This window comes from Ixodes scapularis, unplaced genomic scaffold, assembly GCF_016920785.2.
Source record: "Ixodes scapularis isolate PalLabHiFi unplaced genomic scaffold, ASM1692078v2 PGA_scaffold1__304_contigs__length_218370807, whole genome shotgun sequence".
Taxonomy (NCBI): domain Eukaryota; kingdom Metazoa; phylum Arthropoda; class Arachnida; order Ixodida; family Ixodidae; genus Ixodes; species Ixodes scapularis.
Window position 1 is genome coordinate 118474449 of NW_024609846.1, and position 13209 is coordinate 118487657.

At 44.7% G+C, this 13209-nt stretch overlaps 1 long non-coding RNA gene across 1 annotated transcript; it reads left to right on the top strand.

Annotated features, from left to right (window-relative positions):
* Positions 1-10614: 10614 nt before the first annotated feature.
* LOC121835969 lies at positions 10615-12003 on the top strand. Its single transcript, XR_006077737.1, has 3 exons — positions 10615-10674; positions 11159-11239; positions 11897-12003. It is a non-coding gene; the product is annotated as an uncharacterized LOC121835969 (long non-coding RNA).
* Positions 12004-13209: the final 1206 nt, after the last annotated feature.

The following is a 13209-nucleotide window of genomic DNA, read 5'->3' on the forward strand; positions in this document are numbered from 1 at the left end:
AGGAGGAGGAGGAGGAGGAGGAGGAGGAGGAGGAGGAGGAGGAGGAGGAGGGGGGGGGAGGAGGAGGAGGGGGGATTGAATTCAGGATGCTGGGTTCTGCAGCGCGAGCTTTCGCTCCACGTGCTCCAAGCTGGTGTGCGCTAGCCAACTCAGCCACTAATCCCCCCTAGCCGGACACAAACAGACACTAACCTGCAGACGACCAAAATCTCACAAGGCGATTGGGGGTTCGGTTTCTGTTGCCACGGCAATCGCTATTTCGGTCCCTTCAATTCTTCGAAGATTAGAAAGGGTGTCGCATCAAAATCCCTATGTAGCATTATCGTACTGAAAGCGTGCCTCACCAATATAAGCGTCTTTGACATTGTGCATGTAATCAACTTATCAATCATGGTGATGTCTACAAATCTTTCATGTTGATACTGTTTTTGTGTATTTCAAGACAGGGAATTTATTTTTCAATGCCGCCAAGCACCGACGCCGCATCTGGTGGTGATGCGAAGATGTGCGCTTGTTTCGCCGGTGTGTCGATAGCAAAATCTCGCTGTATACAGAAATACTTTTTTTTTTCGAAAGCAACCCGTCACCGGAAATTTGAATCAGCTCAACAAGAATGAAAAGATAAAGTAGAAACTGCTCATTTCATGAACCAAAATGGCGACCATACGAGCTAGAGGCCCCCAATATTAATCCTAGCCACGCGCCATGATTGGTACTAAAGAAATCTGGTGAATGTCCGCTGCGAGCATGAGCTGAACCGCAAAGCGCGCAGCTAAAGGGCCATCAGTGAACGCTCCCTCCTGCAGAACACGTTCCTCTTCATCCTGGCCGTGGTCTTGTTCGCTCTGGCCGTGGAAGGGACGAACCTGTACACGCGGCTGTCGCTCACCATGCTGGGCAAGCTGGGCGCCGGCGTCAAGTCAGTCTTCACGGGCATCGTGGCCATCTCGTTCGGCACGGCCCTGGTGCTGCACAATGCCGCCTCCACGCTCGTCGTCTTCCCCGTGGTCGAGGCCACGCTCATCGAGATCGAGAACGACGCCCTGACCAACGCCCGACGCCGCCGCATGCTGCGCAGGGCGTCGGTTATTGCCAGGATCACCAGCCAGCCGCAGGAACACTCTTACGAGTCCACGAGGCACTCGTTGGGCAGCCCGGACCAGGTTTCGAAGCATGCGGGGCACGACCAGTCTTCTGCCGGAACACCGAAATTCGACCCCGGATGTTACGGTGTGGAAATGTTTATTTCGTTTCACTCATACGCACTGTTGAGGCCTGAAGGGGGCAACGTCGCTGAGATCCCAGGAAACAGAGGGCCAGTCGAGTCGCCAGCATTTAATGATCGTTCGGCGGCCAATAATCCCATAGGAACGCCGATTCGGAGTTGCACTTTAATAAGGAAATTTCCCGATTTGGGGGGGGGGGGGGGGGGAGACGTCATTTGCGGCAATTTTTTTTTATTTTTAGAGCGCAGCGCCCGTTTCCGGCTTGAGCGGCGTCGGCGTAACCGCGCGGTGCATTGTGGGGCGCGTGACTTCACTGATGACGTCATTGGCATCCGCATCGTCATCGTCACTGATGACGTCATCAGTGACTTCACTGATGACGTCATTGGCATCCGCATCATCATCGTCACTGATGACGTTATCGGCATCCGCCTTATCATCGTCACAAATGACGTCATCAACATCCGCATCGTCATCGTCACTGATGACGTCATCGGCATCCGCATCGTCATCATCACTGATGACGTCATCGGCATCCGCATTGTCATCGTCACTGATGACGTCATCAGCATCCGCATCGTCATCGTCACTGATGACGTCATCGACATCCGCATCGTCATCGTCACTGATGACGTCATCGGCATTCGCATCGTCATCGTCACTGATGACGTCATCGGCATCCGCATCTTCATCGTCACTGATGACGTCATCAGTGACGTCACTGATGACGTCATCGTCACGTGACCCAGGTGACGTCACGTGACCCCCTTGAGGTTACGTGACCCTCGTGAGGCGACTGCGGCGTCGCTCGGAGCGAGGAGTAGCAGACAGGATAAGGGGTGAGGAGAAGGGGGGAAGGATATACCCCTCAGCACCATTCTTCTTCTCCTCCTCAAGAGCTGTGCTCTAACTTGGCGTTACAGGAAGTTGTAAATAACTTTAATTTTTTTTTTTTTTTTTAGTGAGCTTGAACACATCCCGTTTTAACCATCGTTGAGGTCGCTTCCCTCTTTGGGAACCACGTCTCTTGACTTGTGTTCTGGATACTTGGACGACGCTTTAATGCGGAAGCATTAAGTGTCCCATGGAGAGAGCCGACGTCATCAGCAACGCCAAATGAAAGATAAATTCCCGAAGCCGCGATGTGAGGCATCAAATATATATATTTTTTTAAGTATTTGGGTAACGGGCATATATATAAGTTCAATGGACCGGGAGAAAAAAGGACACTGGGGGTGGGTTGATAATTGAGTGTCATAAATTTATGGGTATGCAGTTTGTCTTATAACATTAGCCCCAATTAAGCCCGATTTCCTGCCTGGCACTGAAAATAAACACCCACAAACTCCGATTAAAAAAAAGGCTTGACACCCAAGGACTTCTTATGAGTTGTGAATGCGAAAGCATGCACGCCGCTCTTCCGCTCCCTTATTTCGTCTGCGGCGTATTTCCGTCGACGGTCAAGCGCGCGCGCTCTCCTCGGCGCGCTGGCCTTGGGCGTGGAACGATGGAGTCGCTACCTAGAAGACACGGAGCGCCACGGGGTGGTGGTCGTTTAAACTGACGCGCAACGGCCAATGGGAGCCTCATTTCTTGAAACTATGACATGCGCCAGCCAGTGGGACTGTAGCCGAAATCCATCAGCTTCCCTCCGCTCCTTTGGGAGCGGGGAAACTAGAATCCGTTTAGCTAGGTTTTTGCGTGGTTTCAAAGCTGGGAGCCGGGTCCACTTGGAGAAAGGAGTTTAGGTTGCCGTTTGGCTCGGCTTCAAAGGTGATGATGTCGGCTGGCTCCGTGGGACAGTTAATGCATTAATAATAACCCTCCCCCCCAAAAAAAATATACAAGAAAAAAAAACCCGAGTAAGAAAAAAAAAACAAATACACGAAATCCCACTTAAGACTAGGATTCTGTGTTTTTGGAGCTGTTTATTTTTTTTTTGTAAAATTTAGAGGGCGTTTTTGGCAGTTTTTTGTTGTGTTTTTTTTCTCGAAAAATTTGTGAGTTATTGGAGTTTATTTTAGTTTGACTCCCGATTCTCCGAATTTTGGAGTATTAGAGGCGAGATGTTTTGGTGGCGGCCTCCTATGGTTCCCCCTTGTGACGTCATTACCTTGCAAACAGCAAGTTCGATGATGTTTGTAAATAGCATGGTGGAAGCTTGAAATCATTGCGTTCTCAAAGGAACACTGCCAACACCGTCAAAACTAAAGTTCTTTCATTCCTCTTATTACCGTCGATGATAAATCCTTTTGTGACGTCATAGTCAGCTTTTGGGCCAATCGTGGAAGGCCGACAACAGCGACGCTTTCGGTCGCGCACATCGCCAATAATATTGCTGTTTCCTATTAAAAGTAAATAGATAAACAATACACAGGTGTGAACTATGCTAGATAAAAATAAAGACGTTTACGAATCTCTGTAACGCGAAATTAGAGCGCCTCTTGAGAAGGAGGAGGGGAGGGTACGAAGGGGAGGATATGCCCTTCCTCCTCCATACCCTTTCCTCCTCCCCCTCCTGCCGTCCTCCTCTGCCCCTCGTCCTCCTCTCCTTTCCTCCTTGTCCTCCCCTCCTCCTCTCCCATCTTTCTTCCCCTCACATCCTTGTCCTCTCTCCTTCTCATTCACTCCCCTACTTCTCCTCCTCCTTTCTTCTCCAATTCCCGCTAAATCTAGTGGAGAAACTGAATTTGTTCATATGTGATATTACACCAAGTCACGTGACGTCATTTTTCCCTATTAATTTAGCTGGGAAACTGAATTGGTGTTGAAGTCACGTGGTGTCAGTTTTCCCGGTAAATTTAGCGCGGTTACGCCGACGCCGCGAAACCCGGAAACGGGCGCCTAAGAGCTGCGCTCTAAAATAAAACGCGCTTGCTTCAATTATTATTTCTTCAGCTGGATTTGGCGTTGGTGCAATTGAAAATAGTAATTTGACCCACGACAAAAGTCGCACACAAGTGTTGCTCCGATAAACGTCGATACCCTAAAATCAAACTCGTTGAGGCAGTAGTTTGGAAGCTCGTATTCGTCCTATCCTATTCCATCCATCTACCCCGCGTCCGCGCGAGGTGGAATGGCAATGGATGTAAGAAAGAAGCTCGAACTGCCCTTTTTCCCAATTTTATTCAATCTTTATGGTCCATAGCTTTCAATGTTACAAAACACTACCTCGCCTTCCATTAAAGCACAAATAGTACGGCCTAAACGGGAAACCAGAAAAGTTGCTTTTTGTTGTGACATGAAAGTACAATCATCTATTGTCCTCAATGGACGGGCCTTGACGAGATAAATGGTAAGACCCCTTTTAACGATGGTCCGAGATTTGAAACATAACGGTGGTGGCGTTTACCCAGGACCATTGACTCTGTGCACTGATCAAACTTAATTGTAAAACACCGTATTTTGTTGGTTTTTTTCAATGGGGGGGGGGGGGGGGGCATTGAACATTAAAATATTGTCTATCGGATAAATTCGAATGGAGCGAAATTTCACCGGCGGGTGTTTTTCAGATTTATTCGAAAACAGGGAATCGTACTTACGACCTATTACGAAGAGCAATCTAGACAAATTAAAGTGCCAGTTTAATAACATTGCCTAAAATAATCAAAACCTGTGAGCAGCCTCCCCTGCGTCTATGGAACATAATATCACCCTAAAATAGCGTCAATTGTGCAATCGAGTTCGACTCTGAAACCGAGCTTCTTTCGACGTGTTGATTAAGGGGAGACCTTGGTCTTCAGCATACTTCTGTCATTTCTGATCTAAAGTATATTAAATTTTTACTTCTACTCCTAACTGCTTGTGCCAAGTACAAATTTAACTTTTTTTCCCCCGGTCTATTATATTTTTTGAAAGAGCCTCAGCTTTATCACAAATGTTTCTGCACATTTTTTTTAGAACATCCCTATTCAAAAAGTTACACAAAATGTGCCAGCATGCTCTACAAACAGAAAAAAATGCAACAAAACCATTGTTTCAATTTTAACATAACTCTAAAATCAAAGGTATGTTCAATTGTGTTTGCTAATAATTAGAAACGAGTAATTAGCCTTTGCAAATTAAAAAATTTTTGTAGTTAGCATTTGTCAGAGTTTGTATTTTTGGAATGATGTTGCACTGTGATTTATGAGGTCTGAACCACTAGAAAAGGTATTGAGTTCCAAATTCTAGGTCGAAAGATACCGTGGGCTGAACTTTGTTTTGTCACAAAACAAAACAAAAAAAAAAAGAAAAGCATTATGAGAAACAGGAAAATCTTTTCGAAATATGCTTACGAACTGCCTGGATATGAAACTTTGAATCGATGTAACTATATAAGTGTGCACTTCCTGAGTATAGTACTTTGAATATATATTGTTTGCGACATTGATAAAGAAAGGCTAAAAAGGGTTTTTTATTTTTATATTTTGAGATCAAGCACAAAGCTCACGTCTAATTTTCGTCTGCGCTTGATCTCGAAGTGATGATGTCAAATAATAGTCACGGGCTTTGATTATTTTAGGTGATGTCAACTTCGCTAAAGCATTCTGTAACATCTCTACCTGCACACGCCGGGACGCCATGGACTCGGCTATAGCACTCAGCAAATACCATCTATTTTTCAAAGCCCTCGCCCCTTTAATTGGCTGACCCGACGAAGAGGTCGACTGGCGAAAGGGCAACTTATTAAAAACGCACTTGGACGAAAGAGGCAGGACCACTTTGGGTTTGCTGTAAAGATGCCTTTCTGAGGCGTTGCTTCAATCACTTAAGGTACGCAATGGCTTGAGACACGTCTGCCTTTTTTTTTTTTTTATGAATGACGTGCGATGTTTTGATGAAAACTCAACACTGCAGCAGATCCCCAGCGAAAGGGCTTTTCTGTTTTCTTTGCAGTTAGCGGTTCGTTTGTAAAAAGTAAGAATGAACTAGTTACTATCCCAGCAATTTCTTCAGGCTCCCAAAGAAGAGCCAGTGTGATGAGCATGGACTTTGCTGCCAAGTTTCAACAGGAGTCCCTGTAAGTCTGTCTTTGAAGCAGAGCGTGCACCACTTTTATCATGCACCCTCTCTCCTGCCAGGAAGTACCAGCTCATCCGGAGGATACTGCTCTTCTCAGTGGTGTACACCACCACACTGGGTGCCCTCTGCTCCATGTTCGGAAATCCTGCCAGTTACATACTGCTAGAGCATCTTCAAGAGTACGTCCCGGTTTGTCGCGCTGTATAACATTGATTTTCCTAAACGGTGGGAAATGAATTACCAGTTATCTGCATATTTGGATTCCTACGATGCATGGAATAGAGAATTCAAGGAGCGATATTTTGTATTTGTTTAGGACGCATTAAACGGTAGTTTGGGGTGTGAGTAAGAAACTGCTTATAAATTTTCCCTCTAAACTTAGCGACACAATTACCGTCACGTGATGTCGTGGTATAACGTGCTACCTATACTTGGCACCGTGACTTTACGTGACCTGGCATCACGTGTGTCTGGTCACAGGACATCAATCCCCTCGATAGACTTGGTACAAAAGTGCACCGTTAAACGGATGGACGAACGAGTAAGCAGACTGACGAATTACGAGATTAGGGGGTTTCGTTAAAAAGCATTATATAGGCTTTATTACTTTTCTATAAGTCAAAGCACCGTCAAAATGATTATTATAGTAGCTTTCGTCGACTCGTCCTGCTTTATGTAATATCAAGTTTCGGTGCTCATATCGGGATGCTGCTAAAATTGGCTTCATTGCATTTTTATATCGGGTAGCGTGCAAGTTGCCTTTACACGTTTTTATTTTTTTTATTTTTAAGTTGTTTAGCAATAATTATTACTAACATGCCAATATCCGGCATCTATGGAAGCACGGTCCTACAAAAATATTTTTCTTGTGTTTATTCATTTCACTGGTTTCAGTTCCAACCCTAGCTGGCGTAAAGAGGTTAACAAAACGACTCTAATATAAAAAATATATTGCTTGAAAGAACAAAATATTCGAGAGAGGAACCTTTGCAAGCTTTGCTTTTTAAAGCCATTGCTTTCTTCGACCGTCCATCCGTTCTTTATTAATTCTGGCAGCTTTTTACTCCCTTTGGGTAATCGGAAATATGGCGATTGTGGCTATAAACCTTCAATTCAACCCCACTTGGTAATAACTATCGCAAAACATATTACTGTTTTGCACTATCGGGATTAGTAGAAATTCTTGCTGTGCTAAAGCATATTCTATGAGTCATCGCAGTGTGATTATGAACACAGTTGGAAGACAATAAGCATCCCAATTCGTTGTGACAGGGTACTGGATGTACTTGATCATAACCGAAGAATTATCGGTTAAATTAAATGCGACTAAATTAACCAATAAAAGAAAACATTTTGAGGAGCTGATTTTTTTGTTAATACGCTTTGAGAGGATTGCAACAAAACGCATCACTGCATGCAGTCTTCTATTCACGATTTGCCAAAACCTGACTAGAAGGTAGTCGGCCCGTTTTTGTATATTTTTTTTCAGTTGATACTAGACTTTTGCTTAAAAGTACCTTGCGACCACAGCAAGCCTTTTTCTTGTTTTTAGGCGCAACCCTACCGTTCCTGCTGTTTTGCTTCATTTTTGACGAGTTATATATATTTTTAAATATTTTCCACAGTTATAAAGTTAATGCCAACTTTCGCTACATTTTTATGTTGTGACTACGTTTATTCCTAGTTATCAGTTTTTTTATTTAGCTTTTTTTTACCACAGTGTCAGATAGTAAACGCTTTCTTTCTTGTTTTAAAGCGTTCCAAAGTCCGCAATAATTTATTTGAACGATTTACGGAATATAATAAATAAAGAATAAGCAAATAACTGTACAAAAATGTGCATTTTAAAATAAAATATAAGGTATAAAATGCTGTTAGTTTCTTGTGCTATAAAAACTGAATCCCGTCAACTAATCAAAAGTACGAGACAGTAAATTGCGAAGCATCTTTCAATATTTATTTTCCCAGGACTTGCTTAACGATAGATCACATATGAAGTCTAGTATTAACCTTCAAACGTTTCCGGTTCAGTTACGGCAAGTTTTTAGTTTCTTAATGTGAAACCACAGATGGCGACACGTGTTCAAGAATAGCTTGATGTGCATCTGCCGTTGTGTGCTGCTTGGAACACCATGTGAGAGACAGTAACGGCACAAGGCTGCAAGTGCACCCTAGCTGTTTTTGCGCATCGTGCTTCGGTACGTATGCGTGGCGCGATCCAAATGAAATGGGTGCTAGTAAAGGGAATCCGCCACCATGTTTTTTTATTAATTGCAGAAATCTTTTTGGGAATCGGACTATGGCTTCTTAGAATGGTGCGGCTATATTCTGTTGACAGCCAGACGCTTTGCACACACGCCAAATTACAGCCGCCATTGCTGACCTTTTCTTGTCTTACCGAGATGCCGAAGCACTGAACGGGCTCTGACGAGACTCCACAAAGGCATACGCTGGAGAGAAGGGCACAGTAGAACATAAAATGGAAATAACATGGCCTGCTGCGGTAATGATGAAGTAACGTGAACAAAATAAGAGGAAAAAATTTTAAGACCGGTTATGGCGGTGCTTATGCACAACTGCTGCAAAGCGTCTACATCGTAGCGTCCCCTTTACAGCACTCTCTACATCACGAAGAATTTGGTGCGATTTACGTGGCGCGCAAGGATCATCGAGAGGCGCAAGACAGAACTGCTCCGGCATTCGAGGCATCCGACGGGCAGCGCTGGCCGGCTCCTTTTCACGCAACATCCTTTCTAAATAGTATACATAAACTTGTGATTTGCCATTCCACTGGCCAATTAGTATATATAAAAATAATACAAAATTGGTTCTACGAATAATGGGATTCATCCGATAAAACTGTGTTAGCATTTCGATCGAATTCAATTCAACGAACGTGTGGCCTCGGCTTTCTTCCGTCGTCGCTTTTGGATACGGTCAGCGATATCACTCGTGGGGAGAACCACATCCATCGCCGGAGCGGCAACTGAGCTGGGCAGCATTCCAAAGCGGCGCGGCACCACCTCGTCTCTCCTTCGCGCTAGCTGTGCGACGCTCGTATTGGTCTGAAGGGCTGACGCCAGCACCGCGTCACCTTTTTCCTCCCTCCCCACCACCGTGGTGAGACAATGAATCAATCACAATATCTCCTCACGGGGGATCGGTGACCGAGTGTGCTGTCTCAACCGGCGCCACGATCAAGCGGCCTTCGGAGCTGCTAGAGGCAGGTGAAAGTGCGCACGAGGAGGAGTCTGGCTTGTCCAATCAGCGTTCGAATTATCTCACTGAAAAACCGAACAAGCTGTATCGCTCTGAAACCCCGCGTCCCATGGAGTGCAAAACTACTTCTACCCAGTCCGAAGTAGGTTTGCACACCAGTGACTACAGTAATTTCTGGTTTATTAGATGATTTTAACATCTTTTTCATACCGTATTCAAACAAAGCTTTACCGCTAAATTGCTCTAGTTTAGTTGTCCGGAGGCGTAAGCCGTGGTTCCTGAACACGTTCCTGAAAGAACGAGCAGATGTTGCGTTATTAGAGGAAAATAAGCTTACGCCCGTTCCTGTCGAGCACGCGACAAAGTTCTCTGAGCGTCTTTATGAATTTCAGTATTCGCGCGCGATCTCCAACATTGTTGGCACGGTAATTCTCGTCCGCAAGAATAAGGGCATTTCAATTTTTCCTGGATGGGAAACAGACCACAGTGGGATAGTATACGCGGTAGACATGCTGCGCCATAGCGAAGTAGTGTCACTCCACGCTTGCAACAAACGCGCGGAAAGAAAAACGTTTTGGGAACACTTAAAGCAATACGTTGAAACCCCTGCACAAGTGATAGTCGACGGGGATTTTAATTGTATCCTAAACGCCAAAGACTGCGCGCGTGGCCAGAAACAAGATTTGAGCCTTGGTCCACTTAGGAAACTTCTCAGAGAGCATGACTTGCAAGATGTAACTGAATTGGCGAATGCTTCGGAGCCCGGCTACACAGACTGGGAAGGGGAATGTCACTAGCGTTTAGATCGGTTAAATCCGTCGAGTGAGTCGCCGAACCGGTCGACTTCTCCAAACACGCACTAGTCGAAGCGCGGTTTGGAAGGGCGAAACCAACGAAGTATGATTCATATTGGCGACCGTGGAAACTTAACGAATCTCAGCTTACAAACCAGACGAGAACGCCACAATTCATCACAAAATTACGGAAGCAGCAACATACAATTTCAAAAAGTACAACGCTGAACTCTCCCCTGCCGTCAGAACGCCCCTTTAGGGCTGTGTAATACTGGTCGTTATCCTAAAGCTGTCTTTTTTTTTTTTCTTTTTAGTCGCTACGCGAGGACGGGCCTAGACGTGCTGTCCTGGTTCGTGCTTTGCTTTCCTGTGTCGGTGGCTGGCATTCTCACCTGCTGGGCAATCGTCTTCAAGCACTTTCTCAAAGAATTGTAAGCCTTCGTTTTCATTTTCCATGAAATATTAAATCGGTCAGGTGAAGGGGTTGCATTTATGAAACCAAAAAAGAGAGGGGGGGGGGGGGGAAGGGGTAGTGTAGCATATGCAGTGTTCCTTGAAAACAACAAAATAATTATCACACGGTGAGCGACTGTTGACGACTTAAGTTAAATCAGTTGGGGCCTTCTAGTAAACAAGCAGTCTAGTCACCACCAGGTTTAGAAACGAATGGCGTAGCATTAAGCCTCGAGCATCTTAATATGGTTTCTCAACAAACAAAACTTTGGCATCGGCAGACAAAAAACGCAGGACAAACGACGAACCAATGAGCGTGAAGATAAAGAGCGATGCCAAAACCACCTTTGTTGTAAATTGATTTTGGTCATCCTTGCGTCCACGAAGCGTGGTGTAACGCGCTAAACGTATTACGCATTTGCATTCCGTTTTGTTTTTTTCTTCTATTTTTCCACCTCAAAGTGACTGCGAAGAGGACGAAGAGACGCAGGAGAACATTGCCAAGATACTGGAGGACAAGTATCTCACTCTTGGGGGCATAAGGTAACGCGTATGGAGCGGTGTCAAAACGGAATGTATGTCGAGTTCAAGATAATTTAGCGCCGATATTTTTGGTGACAGTCTTTTTTTTTTAAACAACGTTTTTTTGAGGGAAGATGCAGAACAATTGTGTTTCACGTTAATTCCGTTTGCTGCTAACGCAACAAGCGAATGGGGCCAATGCGTTCGTCTGCTCTTTTCTTTTTCTTTTGCAAAGGATGTGGTGACGTCAAAACGACGCCGAGCTCTGATTGGTTCTGATTGAAGGATGGTGGGTAGACCTCAAGGCAGCTTGCCAATAAGGTACACCCACCATCCTTCAATCTGAGCCAATCAAAACTTGGCGTCGTTCTGACGTCATCGCAAATCCTGCAAAAGAAGCAGATTACTTTCTCTTCTCATTAAGCTTGTTGGAAAGCGATAAACGTTGGCACTTTTCGTGTTTCTATTACCGCCAACGGAGCCAATCAATTGCGAAGCGCGCGTGATAACGGCACGTGTTTAGTCCCTGCCTTTCTGTTTCGGTTGAAACTCAGATTTCACCCCGCTCTGACTTACGTTGAAACGGACTATAAACTGGATTGGATTACAAGCAACTAAATTGTAGAAACGTATTCCAGAATTATGTTGCGGTTTTTTTTTTGTTGTTGTTTGATGCAGCAAAGGCGAAGTATTCATCCTTGCCAGCCTGGTTGTCCTGTGCCTTCTGCTCGTCTTCCGCACATCCACCCTGGCACCGTTCGGATGGCAAGAGTTTATCGGCATTGAGTAAGGCTTGGCTTCATGTTTCTTGCTTTCGATAATTTGTTCTAAGCGTTCAAGATAACATAGTAAAAAAACGTTAAACTTCTATTTTCGGTCGTTTTCTTACATTTGTCGGCTTTCTTCCTTTTTTCGATCGTTCGACATCGTACATTTGCTTTACGGGGTTTAAAATATTGAAAATAACTTAATCTCGGCGGATTAAATTTTTCGCGCTTTTCATTTTGGGTAGTTGTATTTGTAATAATGTCACGGGTGGTGACCAAAAGAACAATAAATAAACAGGAAGAAATAAATGTTTAATGTGGCGAACTTGTGCCAAAAATAAAAGGGTACAAAAGATAGTAACAGAGCGTCGAAGTCGGCGTAACAGCAGAGTCGAACGCTGGGGCGAGACTGACTCCGCTCGCCTTGCGGAGTCCCTTATGTACCCTCGTTGGTTTCTGGATCATTCGGCGTAGAATGTTCGGTGCGAAGAACAATCGGAACACGATCAGGCGAGAATGTTTTCGACCTTACGAGAAGGCCAAGTTGAAAGAATAAATAAAATGACAGTCCACTGACTGGAATCGAACCTATACCTTCTGCGTGACAGTCAACCGCGGCAACCATTCGGCCACTCACGCGCTTGCTCGCCGACATGCGTGGCAATATTTAAAAAAAAGCCTGCATTTTTGTTACGAAAATGAGTCTCCCTGGGAATTATCTCGGCAGTATGTTCTTGGTGATGCACGATGGAAATACTGGCAAGATAACAACGAGGTGTCCGGTACAAATATACCCCTCTTCTTCGCAATGACGGGGCTTGCGATCTGTTTTCCGCCTTCAGTTTTGGAAACAGGCGACACAAAATGTTAAAACAGATCGATGAATATCTTAAAACCGTTGTCTTTTTACATATTGTATTAGTTGGTCTAGCCCCAAATATTAACAATGTGTTTCAAGAATCGAATAGCAGCGCGAGTCATTATTTTATTAATTAAAAAAACTAATTAACCGATCTTGCGTAATTACCCATCTTATAATGATGGTTCTTCTCCCATCTAATGTCAGCACAGTCCGATGCATATGCATGTCATGATCATTATTTTTTTTACAGCGGAGTTGTTAAGGGCTAGTTTTCCAGGATCGTGTCCGTCCTCAAATGACCTGATGACACAGAACTCTGAACAGCTACCGCCATCTTAAAGAGATATATACTGCAACGAAAT